An 11761-nucleotide genomic window follows, 5' to 3' on the forward strand; every position below is an offset into this window, starting at 1 on the left:
TCCCAACCTCAGACCATGTGTAACCACGCCACCCCGGGACCTCCACATCTGGCTTATTCAACTGCAAAATCGTCAGACCAGCCACCCGGACAGCTGATGAAACTGTGGGTTCGCACAACCGAAGAATGTCTGCACAAATTGTCAGAAACCATCTCAGGGAAACTCATCTGCGTGCTTGTTGTCCTCACTAGAGTCTTGACCTGACTGCAGTTAGGCATCGTATAACCAACTTCAGTAGGCAAATGCTCATTTTTGATCGCCACTGGGAGCAGTGTGCTCTTCACGGATTAATCAAATCAAATAATTTCAACTATACTGGGCAGATGGCAGTATGGCCGAATGGTTTACCGATGTTAACGTTGTGAACAAAGTGCCCCATGGTGGTGGTGGGGTTATGGTATGGGCAGGCATAAGCTATGAACAATGAACACAATTGCATTTTAGCGATGGCAATCTGAATTCACAGAGATATCATGACAAGATCCCGGGGCCCACTGTCGTGCCATTAATTCGTCTCCATCACCTCATGTTCCAGAATGATAATGCACGGCCCCATGTCACAAGGATCTGTAAACAATTCCTGGAAGCTGCAAATGTCCCAGTTCTTCCATGACCTGCATACTCAGACAGGACACCCATTGAGCAACGTTCGGGATACTCTGGATCAACGTGTACAACAGTGTGTGCCAGTTCCTGCCAATATCCAGAAACTTCACACTGCCATTGAAGAGGAGTGGGACAACATCCACAAACAACAGCATGATCAAGTCGATGGGAAGGAGATGTGTAGTGTTACACGAGGCTGCCCCTACTTTTGTTTAAAGGTATCTGTGACCAACAGATACTTATCTGCACTTCCAGTCATGTGAAATCCATAGATTAGGGCTTAATGAATTTATTTAAATTGACTGATTTCCTAATATGAACTGAAATTCAGTAAAATCTTAGAAATTGTTGCAAGTTGCCTTTATATTTTTGTTCAGTGTAGAAGACTGGTGGCGCCTGCGTGATATAGGCTGTGTGTGCCAATTCCTTCCAACTGCTGAACAGAACTGTGCTGCTTATCACTGAAAAGCTCTCAATCTCTCCAAAAACTACTGTCCGGTCCACTTAGTAGTCAGATTGTCAGAGATCATTTCATCTCACCTAGTTTTAGTCAACTGAAATGAAAAATCTTTGTTTAGTTATAGTTTATGGGTCAATTTAATCAGTTATAGTCTCATCATTTGCCACTGAAAAATAGGTGTTAGACAAATAGGTCACCATTTTTGTTGACGAAATGAACACAGGTACATTTATCAGGAGTCCACTGCATTAAAGTGATGAAACCTCTGATACAACCAAAGTTTGCATTAGGCTAACACTCAAGACTACTACAGCTAGTGACTGAAGAATCACTTATATACCCAGAGATTAGTCTAAACTGCAATAACCCAGGGTGTCAAAGAGTAACCATTAATTTGTTAAACCAATGCCTAAACCTGCAAACGGACAAACATTGCTTCGGTAAAATAAAAACCAAAACAAGGAAACACAAATCCTTACAAATGGTGAAATAAGGCAAACTATCCGAGTTGTTTTTCCAGCTCTGGTAAGATGTAGCAGGAAGGAGAGAAGCAGAGTGACTAATACAAAGTGGTAATTTCCCAGCCCATTTATCTGACAACACATCCATGCTGTACCATCTTCCCCACCTACCTAAATGTCAAGGTACATTTCCCTGTTGTTGTTTCCAGGGGAGTTTTATCACAGTGACATCTTTAAATGACATAGTTCCCATTCTTGTCGTCATCCATACAGGTCTGACTGGGCTTGCTGTAATTGCACCGCAAACTTAATCTACACCAGTGAGAGATACAATGTGTGTATGTGTGTGGGGGGGGCATCTACAGAATTCTTCAAAAGTTCAAAACCAGATTTCAGCATCACCTAAACAGCTTAGACCAGTTTGTACAGTACCCGTGGACATGGACTCATTGCATTGGAGGTGTTGGTGTGACATGCTGCTCAGTCTCACACCCAGACGTTTTTATATCCCTTCAGCGGTAACTCAAAATCCCCCTTTCAACCTGAGCTCTCAACCTTGAAGCCAATGGAAATGTAACAATATTGATTGTTGAGAATTGTTACAATGTAGGCTAACAGTAGTCAGCTACCATAACAACTGATATGACAATGGTGCCACATTATTGGCGTAGTCGAGTGATATGTTCAGGTCATAGGTGAGCAATAGTTTTGATTTAACCAATGATAGATAAATATGCGGGCAAATTCCTGTGATTGTCTGCATAATATGGCAGCTCATTAGCTTGAATATCATCACTTAGCAGGCAACCACCGTTTCAACTACTAGGAGCTCACAAGTTAGTTAATAACCTGGAAGGCACGTTACAACGCAAACTATAATGTGGGAATGAAATGCATGCATGATGTCATCTTTATGCCGTAAATGGAACGGCTGGCAATCAGATATTGTGACATCGACTATTCAATGCACCTGCCTGCATGTGTCACAGTGAGTGAATGACTATTGGTTCACCCACAATTCAAACTGCAGAAGAAATGTTCCCATTAGAAAAGTTAAGCATCCTCATCAGCATCTGTGGAACTCAATGTTAGAACAGGTGTGATATCAACGCTATATTATGCAAAATAGCGAACTGATCTGCGCACTTTTTCGTTTCTCCTGCCTACCGGTGTAGTGCGCACACGCTACCATGATACTGACAGAGAAACATGCGACAAATAACAAAACCCCAATACAGGTTCAATAAACTTAACACATGTTAGAAGGGATCATAAGGACACAGTTAAAGCAGTCTACCTATCCAATTATTCTCATTTTATTCTCCCGTTGAGCATGCAAGCCAATAATGACAGTTTCACGATGGATAATATCGTAGTCTCAGAAGACTAACATCCACGTATTGCCAACTACACTATACATCAAAACGAATGCATACTTTAGGATCACATCCACAACGTCGAGTCTGTCACTTGGCTAACACGAGTAGCAGTTACAGTAGCCGAGCTAGCGTGGATGGCCAGGCAGTGGACATCGCGCACGCTGTCTGGCTGCACAGCCAAGTAGCTACCACTCCCCAAAAAAACATCTTCCTATTTCCACGGCCATTTACCTCATAAATGCCCATACACTCGACTCGAAACAAGAACACTGCCAACGCCATCAATGGAAGAACAACACAAATCGTGTGAGCTAGTTTACTGGCATTAGCTAGCTAACGTACTCCCCGAAACAACTCAAAAAGAGATAGCAACGCAAGCTACTCACCCGGGTGGGTCTCTGTGGCACTCTCCTCCCTAGGCAAGTTTACAATATATTAGGTAGGCTATCTACAGTATAATCGTGACCAGGACACCTTGTTGTTAGAGGTAGATATATCGCTAAACACGACGAACTAGCTTCCAACGTTAGTCCGACGTTGGGGCTGCTGGCTTCTGTTCTTGACTTTAAGCGCTTGTCTCACTCAGCCTTCCGCGAAAGTCAACGTCGAATTATTAGATGTTGGTTTCCTCTAGCTTTCCTACACTCTATTCGAAGAACCCCCCCCCCCCAAAAAAAAAATATATATATTATCGACGAAAGAAGCAAAACCACTCCAACCACCCTCCTACTCTCCGAAAGGTAGCATATTCCCTGTAACTGTTTACCAGCGTTACATCAACTCAAACGCGGATCTATTTCCACACACGAGTTGATACGGCTGATTGAGAGAGGGGGGGGCTGAAGTGTAGAGAAACACGTCGCTTTATCCGTTATGGCAGTGCAAGGCAGTTTTCAGTTGTGCACCAGTCACAAACAAGACTGCTCGCAGCCGAAGTGTTGTTAGCCTAAAAGTGTAACAGTCCTCAGCCGAACGGTCTACAAAGCAGGAGAGAAAAAATAATTCTGCAGCGTGTAAAATAAAACACCTTATTTTGCAGTGTAGCGTGTTTTACATAACAGCATCATCCAGGAGCCGCTGTATGTCCGATCACATGTGAGGGCAACATGGAGAGCCTTTTAAAGGGGCACCAGCGCATGGCCAGGCAACTGTTCAACAGCAATAACGGGCAAGGGCAATTATGGGTCTCCTGCGTGCTACTTTTTATAGCATAGGCATAGCCTAGCTTGAGTTATAAACATACATCCATGACTTTGGAAGCCCATTCACGCCACATTTTTTTTTTAATGTTGATAGCCTACTATCTAAACATTTCGAGATAGTATCTAAATTTTTAGATAGTAAGTCGAAATTTCGAGATAAGCACGTTCAAATTTTGAGATACCAACTAAAAATGTGAGATAGTAGACCATACTTATACGATACGTTTCTTTCTTTGTAACAAACTGTGTGGTGATTTCAGAGGTGTTTTCCTGGGGCTCAGAGTTTTCCTGATCTGGTAGGCTAACTTAACTAGGTAAAACTCTGGGCCCTAGTAATAAACATAGTTTACCAGACATAGTAGTAAATCAGCTGTAAACAGTTTTATATGGGCTATGATGGGAACAGATTTTTTAAACTGAACTAACAGGGCTAAGCTTGCTTTATGCAGGGTTGCATCATTACATCTGTAATTAAAAAGTTACTCACACAGTATGTCATCACTATTGTGTTGATTGATTCATTCCAGTCAATCATTTTGGATTGAGTCTTGGTAACCTAGCCACCCGAAGTTTGAATATAAACCAAATTTAATCACATTCACATTTTCTCTTAACACAAATAAATAGGCCTATTTTAGGCTATAAATAAATAGCTTAGGCTATAAATACATGACGTTACCGCCTCATTTCCTCTGGCCAGAGGGGATCAGAGCGCATAGGCTTCTCTAGGCTACCTGCAGCTGTGGTTGTTATCAGTAGGCTACAGTTGATCAGACTGAAGCACAGATTAATTGTGCTCGAGTTAACAACTCATGACCTTGAGTTGGAGAGGGGTGCGAGTAAGGGGAGAAGAAAAATTATCCGTATGGCCCACCAGAGTACTCGTACCTACTGATGAGCCTGGTCCCTTTAAAGGACAGGTAACACATAATGACCGGCAGTTCCGCAATACAGACAACACTGGGTGTTAAGTCTGCGTAAGCTTGCGGCTGGAGACAGCCTAGCTCTGCCAAGTTGCATCGGCTCCGAAAAAGGCGAGTCGGCAGACCTCGGAGACTCTCAGGAGAACTCGGGTAAGCTTAGATCCTCTCGGGGACGTAGACGCCGGGGACTTCCAGAGTTCCTCGGAGGCAAGGTGGTATCCTTGGGCGAGCATTTGGGACCAGAATCAGACCTCCTCTCCCTCCTACGTTCCCGTAGCCGCCCATCGATCCGGATGGTCAAGGCGATGAGCGAATCGAGATCCATAGGCAGCTCCCAGGCTGCGAGCTCGTCCTTAACCTCCTCCGATAATCCATGAAGGAACGTGTCGAACAGGGATTCCGGGATCCAGGCACTCTTGGCAGCCAACGTGCGGCAATCAACCGCATAGTCCGCCACACTGCGGGAGTCTTAATGAAGTTGAAGTAACTTCCTAGCAGCCTCTCTCCCGGACAACGGAGAATCGAAAACCTTTTTCACCTCAGCCACAAACTCCTCCAGGCTGAAACACAAGGCAGATTGTTGTTCCCACACCGCCGTAGCCCAGGCGAGAGCCCTCCCGGACATCAGCTGTATGAGATACGCTATCGTCAAGCGGTCCGAGGGGAAGGACGAGAGTTGCAGCTCGAAGATGAGGGAACACTGGGAGAGAAACGCCCGACATGTTCCTGACCCTCCAGCAAAGCGTTTCGGAGGAGGTAAGCAGGGTTCTCGGGAAGCCGGGGTGGCCTGGAGGGACGCACTGCTAACAGCGGTGTTATTGGGGGCTGGGAGACTACTGTCGTGGCCGGCTGCTTCACAGATAATCCACGGAATTGGTCCAGCAATGTATTCAAGGCACAGTCATGGCGTCCTGCCAAGGTCTGGAATCCATCCAGAAGACCTCAAAGTAACTCCTCATGCCACCCAATGGTGGCTTTTTGGGAGGAGATGGCCTTGCGAAGCTGGTTTGAGTCTGCTGGGTCAGTCATGGCCAGTTTGTACTATCAGACCTCTGGATAAGACCCAGATGCAGACAGTTCGAAGTAACAAAAGTTTATTACAACAACAGGGGGCAAGGGCAGGCAGAGGTCAGTAATCTAGAGCAGAGTCCGAAAGGTACAGAACAGCAGGCAGGGTCAGGGCAGGCAGAATGGTCAAAACCAGGAAAACTAGAAAACAGGGACTAGAGGAGTACGGGAAAAACGCTGGTAGACTTGACAAGACGAACTGGCAACAGACAAACAGAGATCACAGGTATAAGTTCACAGGGGATAATTTTCTACTATCTAAGAATTTTGAATTTGTATCTCTAAATTTCAATTCAGTATCTTGACATTTTGACTTACATATCTAAAAAAGTTGACTTAGAATAAAAAAATCTAGATATTATCTAAAAACGGTTTGATAGTAGCTCAAAATGTTTACATAGTATCTAAACATTTTAGATAGTATCTCGAAAAGTATCTTGATTTAAGTTTCTAAATTTTTTGATAGTATCGACATTTGGGCTTCCATACATTATAGACAACAATGCTACCAAAAAAATAGCAGGTGGAGACATTCAAAACACAAGCTATCCTCTTGGAAATTTACATTTTCCATTAATTTGGTATATGCAGTGGGGGAAAAAAGTATTTGATGCCCTGCTGATTTTGTACGTTTGCCCACTGACAAAGAAAGGATCAGTCTATAATTTTAATGGTAAGTTTATTTGAACAGTGAGAGACAGAATAATAACAAAAAAATCCAGAAAAATGCATGTCAAAAATGTTATGAGTTGATTTGCACTTTAATGAGAGAAATAGGTATTTTACCCCCTCTCAATCAGAAAGATTTCTGGCTCCCAGGTGTCTTTTATACAGGTAACGAGCTGAGATTAGGAGCACACTCTTAAAGGGAGTGCTCCTAACCGCAACTTGTTACCTATAAAAAAGACACCTGTCCACAGAAGCAATCAATCAGATTCCAAACTCTCCACCATGGCCAAGACCAAAGAGCTCTCCAAGGATGACAGGGACAAGATTGTAGACCTACACAAGGCTGGAATGGGCTACAAGACCATTGCCAAGCATCTTGGTGAGAAGGTGACAACATTTGGTGCGATTATTCGCAAATGGAAGAAACACAAAATAACTGTCAATATCCCTCGGCCTGGAGCTCCATGCAAGATCTCACCTTGTGGAGTTGCAATGATCATGAGAACGGTGAGGAATCAGCCCAGAACTACATGGGAGGATCTTGTCAATGATCTCAAGGCAGCTGGGACCATAGTCACCAAGAAAACAATTGGTAACACACTACGCCGTGAAGGACTGAAATCCTGCAGCACCCGCAAGGTCCCCCTGCTCAAGAATACATATACATGCCCATCTGAAGTTTGCCAATGAACATCTGAATGACTCAGAAGACAACTGGTGAAAGTGTTGTGGTCAGATGAGACCAAAATGGAGCTCTTTGACATCAACTCAACTCGCCGTGTTTGGAGGAGGAGGAATGCTGCCTATGACCCCAAGAACACCATCCCCACCATCAAACATGGAGGTGGAAACATTATGCTTTGGGGGTGTTTTTCTGCTAAGGGGACAGGACAACTTCACCACATCAAAAGGACGATGGACGGGGCCATGTACCGTCAAATCTTGGGTGAGATCCTCCTTCCCTCAGCCAGGGCATTGAAGATGGGTCGTGGATGGGTATTCCAGCTTGACAATGACCCAAAACACATGGCCAAGGCAACAAAGGAGTGGCTCAAGAAGAAGCACATTAAGGTCCTGGAGTGGCCTAGCCAGTCTCCAGACCTTAATCCCATAGAAAATCTGTGGAGGGAGCTGAAGGTTCGAGTTGCCAAACGTCAGTCTCGAAACCTTAATGACTTGGAGAAGATCTGCAAAGAGGAGTGGGACAAAATCCCTCCTGAGATGTGTGCAAACCTGGTGGCCAACTACAAGAAATGTCTGACCTCTGTGATTGCCAACACGGGTTTTGCCACCAAGTACTAAGTCATGTTTTGCAGAGGGGTCAAATACTTATTTCCCTCATTAAAATGCAAATCATTTTATAACATTTTTGACATGCGTTTTTCTAGATTCTTTTGTTGGTATTCTGTCTCTCACTGTTCAAATAAACCTACTATTAAAATTATAGACTGATCATTTCTTTGTAAGTGGGCAAACGTTCAAAATCAGCAGGGGATCAAATACCTTTCCCCCCCACTGTATGAGGAATCACAGGCCTACACAAACATGGTTCTGACCATTTTTTATACACTGCATTCGGAAAGTATTCAGACCCCTTCCCTTTTTTCACATTTTGATACATTACAGCCTTATTCTAAAATTATTTACATAAAAACAAATCCTCATCAATCTACACATAGCACCCCATAATGACAAAGCGAAAACAGTGTTTTCAATTTTTTTGCTAATTTGTTTCTACAATTTGATTGAAGTCCACCTGTGGTAAATTCAATTGATTGGACATGATTTGGAAAGGCACACACACACCTGTCTATATAAGGTCCCACAGTTAACAATGCATGTCAGAGCGAAAGCCAAGCCATTTTGTCGAATGAATTCTGTAGAGCTCCGAGACAAGATTGTGTCATCCGGGGAAGGGTACCAAAACATTTCTGTAGCATTGAAGAATCCCCAAGAACAGAGTGACCTCCATGATTCTTACATGGAAGAAGTTTGGAACCACAAAGACTCTTCCTAGATCTGGCCGCCCGGTCAAGAAATCGGGGGAGAAGGGCCTTGGTCAGGGAGGTGAACAAGAGCTCCAGAGTTCTTCTGAGGAGATGGGAGAACCTTGTACATTTTTACATTTAAGTCATTTAGCAGACGCTCTTATCCAGAGCGACTTACAAATTGGTGCATTCACCTTATGATATCCAGTGGAACAACCACTTTACAATAGTGCATCTAAATCTTTTTGGGGGGGGGTAGAAGGATTACTTTATCCTATCCTAGGTATTCCTTAAAGATGTGGGGTTTCAGGTGTCTCCGGAAGGTGGTGATTGACTCCGCTGTCCTGGCGTCGTGAGGGAGCTTGTTCCACCATAGGGGTGCCAGAGCAGCGAACAGTTTTGACTGGGCTGAGCGGGAACTGTACTTCCTCAGAGGTAGGGGGGCCAGCAGGCCAGAGGTGGATGAGCTCAGTGCCCTCGTTTGGGTGTAGGGACTGATCAGAGCCTGAAGGTACGGAGGTGCCGTTCCCCTCACGGCTCCTGAGGCAAGCACCATGGTCTTGTAGCGGATGCGAGCTTCAACTGGAAGCCAGTGGAGAGAGCGGAGGAGCGGGGTGACGTGAGAGAACTTGGGAAGGTTGAACACCAGACGGGCTGCGGCGTTCTGGATGAGTTGTAGGGGTTTAATGGCACAGACAGGGAGCCCAGCCAACAGCGAGTTGCAGTAATCCAGACGGGAGAGGACAAGTGCCTGGATTAGGACCTGCGCCGCTTCCTGTGTGAGGCAGGGTCGTACTCTGCGAATGTTGTAGAGCATGAACCGACAGGATCGGGTCACCGCCTTGATGTTAGTGGAGAATGACAGGGTGTTGTCCAGGGTCACGCCAAGGTTCTTAGCACTCTGGGAGGAGGACACAATGGAGTTGTCAACCGTGATGGCGAGATCATGGAACGGGCAGTCCTTCCCCGGGAGGAAGAGCAGCTCCGTCTTGCCGAGGTTCAGCTTGAGGTGGTGATCCGTCATCCACACTGATATGTCTGCCAGACATGCAGAGATGCGATTCGCCACCTGGTTATCAGAAGGGGGAAAGGAGAAGATTAATTGTGTGTCGTCTGCATAGCAATGATAGGAGAGACCATGTGAGGATATGACAGAGCCAAGTGACTTGGTGTATGGCGAGAATAGGAGAGGGCCTAGAACAGAGCCCTGGGGGACACCAGTGGTGAGAGCACATGGTGCGGACACAGATTCTCGCCACGCCACCTGGTAGGAGCGACCTGTCAGGTAGGACGCAATCCAAGCGTGGGCCGCGCCGGAGATGCCCAACTCGGAGAGGGTGGAGTGGAGGATCTGGTGGTTCACAGTATCAAAGGCAGCAGATAGGTCTAGAAGGATGAAAGCAGAGGAGAGAGAGTTAGCTTTAGCAGTGCGGAGAGCCTCCGTGACACAGAGAAGAGCAGTCTCAGTTGCATGACCAGTCTTGAAACCTGACTGATTTGGATCAAGAAGGTCATTCTGAGAGAGATAGCAAGAGAGCTGGCCAAGGACGGCACGTTCAAGAGTTTTGGAGAGAAAAGAAAGGGATACTGGTCTGTAGTTGTTGACATCGGAGGGATCGAGTGTAGGTTTTTTCAGAAGGGGTGCAACTCTCACTCTCTTGAAGACGGAAGGGACGTAGCCAGCGGTCAAGGATGAGTTGATGAGCGAGGTGAGGTAAGGGAGAAGGTCTCCGGAAATGGTTTGGAGAAGAGAGGAGGGGATAGGGTCAAGCGGGCAGGTTGTTGGGCGGCCGGCCGTCACAAGACGCGAGATTTCATCTGGAGAGAGAGGGGAGAAAGAGGTCAAAGCACAGGGTAGGGCAGTGTGAGCAGGACCAGCGGTGTCGTTTGACTTAACAAACGAGGATCGGATGTCGTCGACCTTCTTTTCAAAATGGTTGATGAAGTCATCCGCAGAGAGGGAGGAGGGGGGAGGGGGAGGAGGATTCAGGAGGGAGGAGAAGGTGGCAAAGAGCTTCCTAGGGTTTGAGGCAGATGCTTGGAATTTAGAGTGGTAGAAAGTGGCTTTAGCAGCAGAAACAGAAGAGGAAAATGTAGAGAGGAGGGAGTGAAAGGATGCCAGGTCCGCAGGGAGGCGAGTTTTCCTCCATTGCCGCTCGGCTGCCCGGAGCCCTGTTCTGTGAGCTCGCAATGAGTCGTCGAGCCACGGAGCAGGAGGGGAGGACCGAGCCTGCCTGGAGGATAGGGGACATAGAGAGTCAAAGGATGCAGAAAGGGAGGAGAGGAGGGTTGAGGAGGCATAATCAGGAGATAGGTTGGAGAAGGTTTGAGCAGAGGGAAGAGATGATAGGATGGAAGAGGAGAGAGTAGCGGGAGAGAGAGAGCGAAGGTTGCGACGGCGCAATACCATCCGAGTAGGGGCAGAGTGAGAAGTGTTGGAGGAGAGCGAGAGGGAAAAGGATACAAGGTAGTGGTCGGAGACTTGGAGGGGAGTTGCAATGAGATTAGTGGAAGAGCAGCATCTAGTAAAGATGAGGTCAAGCGTATTGCCTGCCTTGTGAGTAGGGGGGGGAAGGTGAGAGGGTGAGGTCAAAAGAGGAGAGGAGTGGAAAGAAGGAGGCAGAGAGGAATGAGTCAAAGGCAGACGTGGGGAGGTTAAAGTCACCCAGAACTGTGAGAGGTGAGCCATCCTCAGGAAACGAACTTATCAAGGCGTCAAGCTCATTGATGAACTCTCCAAGGGAACCTGGAGGGCGATAAATGATAAGGATGTTAAGCTTGAAAGGGCTGGTAACTGTGACAGCATGGAATTCAAAGGAGGCGATAGACAGATGGGTCAGGGGAGAAAGAGAGAATGGCCACTTGGGAGAGATGAGGATTCCAGTGCCACCACCCCGCTGGCCAGATGCTCTCGGGGTATGCGAGAACACGTGGGCAGACGAGGAGAGAGCAGTAGGAGTAGCAGTGTTATCTGTGGTAATCCAAGTTTCCGTCAGCGCCAAGAA

At 46.2% G+C, this 11761-nt stretch overlaps 1 protein-coding gene across 1 annotated transcript in view; it reads right to left on the reverse strand.

Annotated features, from left to right (window-relative positions):
• Positions 1-4172, reverse strand: part of LOC106571566 (bromo adjacent homology domain-containing 1 protein) — a 73747-nt gene extending 69575 nt beyond the window's left edge. Inside the window, exon 1 of the mRNA XM_014144760.2 lies at positions 3293-4172. The gene's annotated coding sequence lies outside the window, so the exon portion shown is untranslated. The remainder of the gene's footprint in view (positions 1-3292) is intronic.
• Between the last annotated feature and the right edge of the window lie 7589 nt (positions 4173-11761).

Source organism: Salmo salar, chromosome ssa15 (genome assembly GCF_905237065.1).
Source record: "Salmo salar chromosome ssa15, Ssal_v3.1, whole genome shotgun sequence".
Taxonomy (NCBI): domain Eukaryota; kingdom Metazoa; phylum Chordata; class Actinopteri; order Salmoniformes; family Salmonidae; genus Salmo; species Salmo salar.